The 12,188-nt window shown below is 44.1% G+C and overlaps 1 protein-coding gene and 1 pseudogene across 1 annotated transcript in view; both read right to left on the reverse strand.

The window, feature by feature from the left end:
• Nucleotides 1-12,188, reverse strand: part of LOC116985123 — a 102,588-nt gene that overhangs the window by 62,579 nt on the left and 27,821 nt on the right. The gene's annotated exons all lie outside the window — the stretch shown is intronic.
• LOC116970608 lies at nt 1,528-1,638 on the reverse strand (annotated as a pseudogene).

Here is a 12,188-nt window from a genome sequence, read left to right on the forward strand (position 1 = left end):
ATTTTTCTGGGCATTTGGGGGCACAAATCTACCGCAATGTGAACGTTCTAAACCAGCGCGTTCCACAGGGACCCACTGGAAAGCTGATTTAAATGGGCATTTATTTACAGCAATTGAACACTGAATTCCTTCCATTTGGCCTATAAATTAATGTAAATGAGATTTAAAAATCATGTTTTATTGTGAATTATTTATGAATATTATTTGGACATTTAGGCTATTTAAAATTGTTAATCATTTATTAAGAAATGGATAGATGTTTAGATCTAGTAATTGAAGTCTGAAATTAGCTACAATTAGGTAACTAACTAATTTTATGCTTTAATTTCAGGTCATCCAAGTAAGATTATTTTATATTTGTTTCAGAATGCTTCAATCTATGATAACTGAAAATTTCATTCAGTTCTCTTAATTTTTAAGAAAGTTATGGGCTTTTGACTGTTCACGATCACAGCTATTTTGTTATGTCCATAGAAAATCAATAGGGAACAAGATGCTCATTTCCGAGTATGAAAATGGCCATAACTTTTTAAATACTTGAGATATGAAAGTGAATTAGGTGTCAAATTAAACTTATTTTTATGCTTTATCTGATGGGATAAATTACAGACTTGATTTTTAAAATCTCAAAATTTTGTAACATTGCTATTAATAGTGATGACAACTCCAGATTAGTCCATTTGCCACCATGTTCTGGGTATGGGTATTTAGTTTAAACATTAGCACCTTAGCTCTAATGGAAAGGTTCAAGTTAAGTAGCTGGTAATGCTGCTACTAACTCCCAATTACTCTAGCTACTTGTTGAATGGTTGGTTTATTGATAACATTAATTGTTACAGGTTGTGTCATACGCTGACTCTCCTTATGGCAATGTTATAGATGAGTGGGTAGAGTTAATTGAATACCAGATAGTCAATAGTTGTGAATGGTGTCAACGTAGATCTATTTGGATTGTATGACAGGCTCAGGCTAAATAAGTTTTAGTAGCTAATGCTGCTGATTAGCTATTCACATGGATTTGTCTGTCGTTAATATCATAGAGACATGCCATGACGATATGTTCCTTAATAGTGTCAGGGCTGGTTTGAATATCTGGGAACAGTTTTGGCTTATATTAGGCATTGTCAATAATTTATACTGCCATAGTACCCCATCCAGGTAAATTGGTATCTCTGAAATTTTATGAATGGGTACTGAATAGTATGCATCTTTTAATTTGATGTCTACCATAAAGTATCCTCGGATATCCATGGTTAGCAGTTACAATTTTCCATAAGTGTGTAACCTGGTGAAAATACTCAAGTGGTAAAGTCAATGATGGTGCGACATTCACCATTTTTGTTTTTTTGGTACCAAAGGTTCATATTAGGCTTCTTATGACCCCTTATATATCAATGATGGTGCGACATTCACCATCTTGGGTTTGTTGGTACCAAAGGTTCATATTAGGCTTCCTTATGACCCTTAGTATATCTTCTCCAGTTAGCTAGTCCCTCATGTTCTTTTTTCGTGGGAGGGTAGACCCCTTTGGGGTGCATGCTGAACTGGTAATATATGGTCCCTAGACAAGGGATGTATCAGATATTAAACTGAGAACAGATACCGCACTTGATCTTAGCCAAAAGGCCGAGAAGTGATGGGTTTCTTAATTCAAATTTTATCCTTGAATACTTTTGGTATATAACTACCAAGTGTGATAGTTCTTCATGTTCCCAACCCAGGTGTGATTTCCCCCCCCCCCTGTTAGTACAAACCCATCACCTTTAATGTGATGGTAGGAACCATACTTATCTGTCTTCACGGGTGTCACCCCACCCATTTTTCCAACCTGTCCAAAGGTATTGAGTGATCAACAGTGTCGAATGCAGCACTGAGGTCTAATAGCATTAATATTGAAACTTTGCCAGAGTCTGTGTTAAGACGGATGTCGTTTACAACTTTAATAAGGGCGGTCTCGGTGCTATGAAGAGGTCGAAATCCTGACTGGAAGTTGTCGTAGCAGCCAGTTGAAGCCAGGAAGTGATTAAGTTGCTGGAGGACAACTTTCTCAATGATTTTACTTATGAAAGATAGGTTTGATATTGGTCTATAGTTGTTAATAATAGAGGCATCTAGGCTCCGCTTTTTTAAAAGAGGTTTAATAACTGCGGTTTTAAAGGCTTTTGGGAAATTGCCTGATTGAAGAGAGCTGTTAACTATTTGCAGTATGTCTATTGCTAGGCAGTCAAAAACATTCTTAAAGATGTTGGTAGGTAAAGCATCAAGGCAGCAGGTGGATGGCCTTAGTTGTGTCACCGTTTCCACAAGAGTTTTAGAGTCTATGACATTAAAGCAAAATCATTGCCACATTACCTTTGCCTAAATAGGGTGGTGATCCAACATTTTTATTTGAAGCGGTGATATTGATGGCACGTCTGATGCCTTCAATTTTTTCTGTATAAAATAATGCAAACTCATTGCATTTCTGCGTGGAATGGAGTTCAGGTGGTATTTGTGTTGGGGGGTTGGTCAGTCTGTCAACAGTTGCAAATAGGGTTTTTGCCTTATTAGTGTTGTTGTTAATGATATTGGAGAAAAATGTTTCTCTAGCACTTTTTAAGTCTAAATTGTAGGCTCTCTTTATAGATGTCATGGTGAATGTGAACAACAACAATTGTTCATCCCAGTTTGGCAAAAAAATAAATCAGGGAAGGTAGTGCATCCGTGGATAACAAGGGAAATCAGGGATAGTATCAAAACAAAAGATGAAGCGTACAAATTAGCCAGAAAAAGCAGCCTACCAGAGGACTGGGAGAAGGACAAAGGGCTTAATTAGGAAAGGGAAAATAGATTATGAAAGAAAACTGGCAGGGAACATAAAAACTGACTGCAAAAGCTTTTATAGGTATGTGAAGAGAAAAAGATTAGTTAAAACAAATGTAGGTCCCTTGCAGTCAGAAACAGGTGAATTGATCATGGGGAACAAGGACATGGCAGACCAATTGAATAACTACTTTGGTTCTGTCTTCACTAAGGAAGACAGAAATAATATGCTGGAAATAGCAGGGAACCAGGGGTCAAATGAGATGGAGGAACTGAGTGAAATCCAGGTTAGCCGGGAAGTGGTGTTAGGTAAATTGAATGGATTAAAGACCGATAAATCCCAGGGCCAGATAGGCTGCATCCCAGAGTACTTAAGGAAGTAGCCCCAGAAATAGTGGACGCATTAGTGATAATTTTTCAAAACTCTTTAGATTCTGGAGTAGTTCCTGAGGATTGGAGGGTAGCTAATGTAACCCCACTTTTTAAAAAGGGACGGAGAGAGAATACGGGGAATTACAGTTAGTCTAACGTCGGTAGTGGGGAAACTGCTAGAATCAGTTTTTAAAAATGGGATAGGAGCACATTTGGAAAGCGGTGAAATCATTGGACAAAGTCAGCATGGATTTATGAAAGGTAAATCATGTCTGACGAATCTTATAGAATTTTTCGAGGATGTAACTAGTAGAGTGGATAAGGGAGAACCAGTGGAAGTGTTATATCTGGACTTTCAGAAGGCTTTCGACAAGGTCCCACATAAGAGATTAGTATACAAACTTATAGCACACAGTATTGGTGGTTCAGTATTGATGTGGATAGAGAACTGGCTGGCAGACAGGAAGCAAAGAGTAGGAGTAAACGGGTCCTTTTCACAATGGCAGGCAGTGATTAGTGGGGTACCGCAAGGCTCAGTGCTGTGACCCCAGCTATTTACAATATATATTAATGATTTGGACGAGGGAATTGAATGCAACATCTCCAAGTTTGCAGATGACACGAAGCTGTGGGGCAGTGTTAGCTGTGAGGAGGATGCTCGCAGGCTGCAAGGTGACTTCGATAGGCTGGGTGAGTGGGCAAATGCATGGCAGATGCAGTATAATGTGGATAAATGTGAGGTTATCCACTTTGGTGGCAAAAACAGGAAAGTAGGCCATTATCTGAATGTTGGCCGATTAGGAAAAGGGGAGATGCAACAAGACCTGGGTGTCATGGTACACCAGTCATTAAAAGTAGGCATGCAGGTGCAGCAGGCAGTGAAGAAGGCGAATGCTATGTTAGCATTCATAGCAAAAGGATTTGAGTATAGGAGCAGGGAGGTTCTACTGCAGTTGTACAGATGGCACAATGGGCTAAGTGTTCGGCTGGCAACCGGAAGGTAGCTGGTTCGAATCCCGCTTGGAATGCATACTGTCGTTGTGTCCTTGGGCAAGACACTTCACCCACCTTTGGCCTGTGTGTGTCCTTGGGCAAGACACTTCACCCACCTTTGCCTGTGTGTGTGAATGTAATTATGTGAAGCACTTTGGGGTCAATGCAAGTTGACTAAAAATGTGCTATATAAATAAAGACATTTAATTTACAGGGTCTTGGTGAGATCACACCTGGAGTATTGCGTACAGTTTTGGTCTCCTAATCTGAGGAAATACATTCTTGCCATAGAGGGAGTACAGAGAAGGTTCACCAGACTGATTCGCTGGATATCAGGACTTTCATATATGAAGAAAGACTGGATAGACTCGGTTTGTACTCGCTAGAATTTAGAAAATTGAGGGGGGATCTTATAGAAACTTACAAAATTCTTTAGGGGTTGGACAGGCTAGATGCAGGAAGATTGTTCCCGATGTTGGAGAAGTCCAGAACAAGGGGTCACAGTTTAAGGATAAGGGGGAAATCTTTTAGGACCGAGATGAGGAAAACATTTTTCACACAGAGAGTGGTGAATCTCTGGAATTCTCTGCCACAGAAGGTAGTTGAGGTCAGTTCATTGGCTATATTTAAGAGGGAGTTAAATGTGGCCTTTGTGGCTAAAGGGATCGGGGGTATGGAGAGAAGGCAGGTACAGGATACTGAGTTGGATGATCAGCCATGATCATATTGAATGGCAGTGCAGGCTCGAAGGGCCGAATGGCCTACTCCTGCACCTATTTTCTATGTTTCTATGTTTCTATGGGAGGGAGGGAGGGAGAGACGGGGAGAGAAGGACAGAGAAGGACAGAGAAGGGGAGAGAGAAGGGGAGAGAGAAGGGGGGAGAGAAGAGGAGAGAAGGGGAGAGAAGGGGAGAGAAGGGGAAAGAAGGGGTGGGGAGAAGGAATGGAGACAGTTTTAAGAAGTTTAATAAAGTTAGCGGGCTTCCCGCGGATCTTCTAGGTCCTGAAAACCAAACATCCTACAGTATCTTTGCTGAAAACTCCAATGAGCCAATCAAAATGGCTGGTCAGCGAAGGAGATGGCCTTCGACTGCCAGTAAGTAAATAGAAACCCCACTACACTGGCTTCGACCAAACGGCAACCTATTTTTAGTCAAGGCCGGTTTTGGTTTTTTAGAAATGATTGCAGGAACATAGAAGAAGCCTCGACTACGCGGAAACCACTTTCCACCATTAGGGAGAGTGACCAAAACCTCCGGAACCTCCAGGAACCTCACACAAACCTTGGGTGGGGCACAGGGTCACCAGAGGTTTCCGTTCAGGTTTCCTAAGTGGGACAGGGGCATAACAATTCAGATATACCATACATAAATACAATTAAGTCAACCTCAAGTACACTAGAGAGTACAAAGGAAAGATACAGAGAACATATCCGTGTTCTCCAGAAATACTGTCTGACCTGAGTTATTCCAGAATTGCGTGTTTTTTTTTGTAAACCAGTATCCTTATGCCGCCTCTGACTAATTGCAACCTTATGTTTGGCACCTTGATGTTTGGTGGTGAAGTTGAATCAATGTTGATAGTAATTAAAGATCTAACCTTCAAAGATAGTTTAAATATTTAAAAAAAAGATGTGTCATGTAATGCGTATGTGATACATCAGTTGGAGCTGAGTAGTATTCAAGATAGGAACTAGCAGCTTCCCACCATCTGACAGCATCACATATTTTCCTGGCTTATTAACAATCTTATTTTTGATTGATTGCATTGATTGATTGATTGAAAGATATAACATGGAAACAGGCCCTTTGGTCCACTAGGTCCTGCTGACCATTCATCATCTGTTTACACTGGTCCCATTATCCCACTTTCAAATCCACTTCCTCCACACTAGGGGCAAATTGCAGAGGTCAATTAACTAACAAACCAGCACGTCTTTGGTATGTGGGAGGAAACCGGAGCACCCGGAGGAAACACACATGATAAGAAGGGGAATGTCCAAACCCCACACAGGTCAGGATAGGAGCCAGGGCTCTGATGCTGTGAGGCAGCAGCTCCACCACTGGAGCCCCACTGTGTCACATTATTTACTTATTTGTCTGATTTGTTTTATCTTCCATGTTGGAGGAAATTGTGGACTTGATTTATATCCTGAATCTGGCTTTCACGTGGACCCCGGCCACCATCTTAATCATAGTTCAGATCAGGACAACATACAAATAAATCTTCTAGAGCTGTGGTGAATTTCTCAAACATTTTTTTTTTCTGGGCCTTAACAGAACATATTGGAAAATGGATTTTACATTTTTTGAAATAATTTATCAGTGATCAATGTTGGTTTGTAATCTTTTATCCTTGTTTTCATTTTGTTTGGGTTATCTGTATCCTTCTGTTCTTTGTTAATTAGATAACCTGAAAAACAATTCTCCTGTTTCTCTGATAAATGGGTGCAAAAGGATGGGACTGCTGTGCATCTGGTAGGTTTCAATCCTGATCTCAGGTACTGACTCAGTGGAGTTTGCCTGTTCTCCATGTGACCATGTGAGATTTCTATGGGTGCTCTGATTTCCCTCCACAACTCGAAGATGTGCATTTGTACGTTAATTGCCTTGCGTAAATTACCCTAGTGTGCGTCGCAGCGGCCTCTGCAGTCCGTCTGTCTTTTTGTTATTTTTTGTCCCGTTTTAATGTAGTTTTTATTTTTTTTTGATGGCGTATGTGTGTGTGTATGTGTGTGTGGGGGGGGCGGGGGGCGGGGGGTGGGGGGGGGGAAACTTTTAAAATCTTTCCCCTGCACGGAGAACCCGACCTTTTCCCTGTCGGGTCTCCGTTGTCATTGGGGCTGCAACGTGGAGCGGCCTCCAGCAGGAACGACCTGGGGCTCCAGTCGCGGAGCTGCGGACCTACTCACCATCACGGAGCTGGCCGAGTTCGGAGCAGGTGGAGCTGTGGTGGCGCGCTGCTGCGACCCGACCCTCGGAGATTCTGAGGCTCCAACCGCAGGTCTGGTGGACAGTAATATCGGGAGCCCGCGGGTCCCTGCTGGGAGACAGCTTTTCGGGGCTTCCGCAACGGCGACTTCTCCCGCCCGAGTCGCGGGGTCGAGGAGTACCTGGAGCGGGGCCTTGCATCGCCCGGCGCGGCGTTAATGGCCGCGGGACAATTGCCATCGCCCGCCGGGGGCTTTGACTCTGACATCGGGAGGGGAATGGGGAGTGCAGGGGAGAGATAAGTTTTTTTGCCTTCCATCACAGCGAGGAGGAGATGCGCTGTAATGGATGTCTGTGTAAATTGTGTTGTGTCTTGGGTCTTTTTTTCTTGTGTGTATGACTGCAGAAAAAAAATTTCATTTGAGCCTCTATGAGGTTCAAGTGACAAATAAATTGTATTGTATTGTATTGTATTGTATAATCAGTGGATGCATAAATGGAATAACATAGAACGTGTGAACAGGTGATCGCTGGCTGCTGTGGACTCAGTGGGCTCTCTAACCTCTCTTATGCTGCTGCACCCGCTGAGTTTCTCCAGCAATTTTGTGTACCTTCTCTTATCTAATGATCGTTTTATTGCCCTCAACCTGGTTTATAACCTCCCTTGTTTCCCTTTATTCCAGTTAGCTATTTCTTGTTATCTAAACACCTCTGAAATCTTTTTATTGCCTCCCCTAACATGACCTTTGGGATATCTTCAGTATGTTGGCTCCTTTACCCATCACTTATGTAAGGTCTTGGGTTAAATATGCCAGAAACGTGCCCAACTTTCTTAAAGTTTCCAGCATTTCTTACATTATCTCAATTCTGCTCCTAAGCACAATTTGTTTATTTATATCACCTGGCAGTAACAACATCTTTGACAAAAAATATCTGGCTTGAACATTCGAGGTGTTACCAAAGAAAGAAAAAAGTATTCAGCCAGATGACCAAAGGTGTGTCCAAGAGGTGGCTTTAACAGCAAATGTGAATATATACATTACTAGACACAGTGGGACCCATTGGGTCCCAGCCTCACACGGGAGGGCTGGTCACCCAACACAATATTCCACCTCTTCACCAATTCCTATATTGCTGGCCAGTGGGGGAGGGGCTTTATGCTGTGCTAGTATGGGTGTTGTGGGCCGAACGGTCTGGTTTCCAGAGGGCTAGTATGGACATTGTGGGCCAAATGGATTATTGGGCTGACAGCTCAGTCAATGAGGCCTGACAGTACAATCACTCAGATCTGGCAGGCTGGCAGCTGAGAAACTGCCAGAAATTGTGCCCAAAACAGGTGACAGACTCTGAGAGACTCTGAATGGATTACTGGGCTGGCAGTTCAGTGAGTCATGGCTGGTTGGCTGGCAGTTCAATTAGGGCTGGTGGGCTGGCAGGCTGGCAGTGCAGTCAATCACGGTTGGTACGCTGGCAGTGCAGTCACTCACGGCTGGTGGGCTGGCAGCGCAGTCACTCACAGCTGGTGGGCTGGCAGTGCAGTCACTCACGGTTCCGATTGTGATGAAGAACACGCAGGCATGAAATTTTAAAATGTGAATGACTTAAAATATAAGAACAATTTAAAAGTTAAAGATGAGAATTATTAAGTTCTTTCTTGTTGTGTCTCTTGTTGTGTTCTGCTGCTCACTGCCTCTTGATGGCTATTTGCTGTTGATAAAAAAAAGAGACGATTTTAATATAGAGAGATTGAGCGGTTGTAATTTGTTGTAATTCTCAATCCTCTGGGCTCACTGAAGAATTTGTGCAAAACATTGTTTTGTGGCGAGGGCTGTCAGCGTGGGGTCGGGGGTGGCAAATGTCCTGCAGCTGAGGGAGGGGGAAGGCTTCAGGCGGGGGCTCTCATGGGCTGATGAGGGAGGGGTGTCCTGCAGCGGGGGATGGGGGCGGCTTCAGGAGGAGTAGCATCCTATAACCAGGCGGAGGGCAGCGTCTTGAGGTGTGGATGCCATTGGGTGGGGGGGCAGGGGGCGGTGAGCGACCCACTCATGGCCTCTGGACTCACTGCCTTGGGACTAACTCATGGTCTCTGTACAGACTCACTCACTCATGGTCTCTGCACTGACAGACTGAATCACGGCTTGTGGACTGACTGACTTATGCCCGACTTCTGGAGTCACGTCCGACTTTTGTAAACTGAAAACTGTAACATCCAGATTGAGGAACAGCTTCTTCCTGACAGCCATCAGGCTATTAAACATAACGAATAAGCTGTGAACTACGAAATACTACATTATTTGTACTATTTGTTATTTGTTGATCACACACACACCCTCCACTTTACACAGACACTCACACACACAGACGCTCTCACTCTCACACACACACACACACACACACACACACACACACACACACACACACACACACACACACACACACACACACACACACACACACACACACACACACACACACACACACTCACACACTGACTCTCACACACACTCACACACACACTCACACACAACCAATATTTAAAGGCCAATTAACTTCAGAACGTGGTATAAATACAGTGTGTAAACCGAATGATTCAAATGTTTGAAGCTCCTGTAGAGGCTGCTGCTGAAACAAAAATGTGCTTTAAATAACGTCCAACAAACACACTCACAATAGACAGAGCTGTCAGCTCTCTTGAATTATTCAACAACGTCTTCATAGGCCTTCTGCTGTCAGCGCCATCTTGCCACGAACCGGAAATGACGCAGTCAGCGCTATCTTGACACTAATCGGAAATGACGTGATCGGCGCCATCTTGCCACTAAGTGGAAGTCACGGAATGTGCGCCAATTTTGCAATTAAACACAGTCCTGATCTAATAAAATGTTTATTCTCGTTTTATCCATCCGAAAACTGTTGCAACGATTTAAAAAGGCAAGGCAAACAATTTGGCAGCCACTTTACAATCAATCAATTTTCTGAACACAAACGTTTTTAAAAGGCAAGGCAAACAATTTGGCAGCCACTTTACAACCAATCAATTTTCTGAACAAATTTTTTAAAAGGGAAGGTAAACAATTTGGCAGCCACTTTACAACCAATCCATTTTCTGAAAACAAACCTTTTAAAAGGCAAGGCAAACAATTTGGCAACCACTTTACAACCACATCGATGGGACTCACCATCGAGTAGACGTGCGTTTAGTGTTATTTGCAGCTCAGAGAGCTGTGACCCTCTCACTTCCTCCCTCTCGTAGAGTGAGGGACAACACTTCCGTGTTTTGTAGTCCCTCCCCCCAGCCGCCAGTGGGGGCAGCAAATAGAATGGCGAATTTTGTTAAAACATTAATAATGCTCTGATTTTTCATCTATGGGGAAAATCCTGTGGTCCAGTCCAGCGGAGGGGTACTCTGAGCGAGGTGGCCAAAAATGATGGCCGTAAGTGGCGGCGATCTCTCGGAAATCATGAAACAGAAAGTCAAAGGGAAGGGAAAATGGCGCTCCTGAGAGGGCGACGTCGCGGAGCTCTCAGAGTCAACCTGCTTTTTTTTTGTCTGTCTCTTGTTATTTTGTGCCATACTACGGTAACAGCATGGTCAGCAAACGGTGTCTATGACCAGGCGACCCTACTACGGCTGAGAGAGTGCAGTCCTTTTGAACATTTAGACCCGAGCACGTTTAACCCCTACCCTGAGCTAATACGCTACGGCGACTCGACGCTAGGCCGACACCCGGACAACGACAGGCCCACGCGGAGACGCGGCAGACGGGGAGGGGCCGAACGACGACTCCGGCGCTTGGTTAGCAATGGAATGCTAGCCCTCCCGGTCATACTGTTTGCTAACGTCCAGTCTCTGGTAAATAAGATGGATGAGCTCCATGCTCGGATCTCCACGCAGAGGTACTTACAGGACTGCTCCATGCTGTGCTTCTGTGAAACATGGCTGGGGGAAAGGACACCCGATGAGGCGATAACACCAGACGGCTACACGGCCTTCAGGGAGGACCGGAGCGCAGTGGACAGCGGCAAGACCCGCGGCGGAGGAATGGCCGTCCTCGTCAAACAAACCTGGTGTACCGACTGTAAGCTTATTTCTAAATCTTGCTCTGAGAATGTGGAGTATCTAACTGTGAAGCTACGGCCGTTTTACCTACCCAGAGAACTGCAATGTATTATTGTGAGTGTTGTGTATATTCCCCCTTCCGCCAAAGAAGAGGCTGCACTCAGGGAGCTACACGACATGATCAATGAGCATGAAAACAAATATCCTGATGCTGCTATTATTATTCTGGGAGACTTTAATCATTGCAACCTCAAGAAAAACATACCAAAACTGTATCAGTTTGTGACTTTCCCAACTAGAGGAAATAAGGTACTGGACCACTGCTACAGTAATATCAGAAATGCTTTTATAGCTGAACCAATACCCCACTTCGGCAAGTCTGACCACCTGGCAATTCGGCTCAAGCCCACCTACACCAAGAGGCTTAAGGCACAGCCAGTCACAGTCAGAACTGTTAACACCTGGACGGACAGTGCACAGGCTAGCCTGCAGGGATGTTTAGAGGCTACAGACTGGAACATCTTTAAGGTGGCCACAGATGACATTCATGAATACACAGAGGCTGTGAGTGACTACATCAGCTGGTGCACATCTATATGTGCCCCTCCCAGAACTGTGCGTGTGTTTCCAAACCAGAAACCTTGGTTCAATGGAAACATAAAACAGAAGATCAGGAAAAAGCAGGAAGCTTTTAAGTCAGGAGATCAAAGGGAGTACAAGAAAGCCCGGTACGAGCTACAGAAGTCCATCAGAGCTGCAAAGAGGGCTTATTCCCAAAAACTTGAAAGCTTTTACCTAAGTAACAATACACGCAGTATGTGGCAGGGAATCCAAGCAGTCACAAACTACAAGAAAACAGTACCAACCACAGCCCCCCAGGATGTCACCCTCCCAGACAGCCTTAATACCTTCTACACCAGGTTTGACAGACTGAACACAGACACCCCCTCAAAAGCCCCCTGCAACCACACGGACACTGTTTTTCAGGTGACACCCATACAGGTCCTGAAAGCTCTGAGGCAGGTGAACCC

The sequence above is a fragment of the Amblyraja radiata genome, chromosome 2 (assembly GCF_010909765.2).
Source record: "Amblyraja radiata isolate CabotCenter1 chromosome 2, sAmbRad1.1.pri, whole genome shotgun sequence".
NCBI lineage: Eukaryota > Metazoa > Chordata > Chondrichthyes > Rajiformes > Rajidae > Amblyraja > Amblyraja radiata.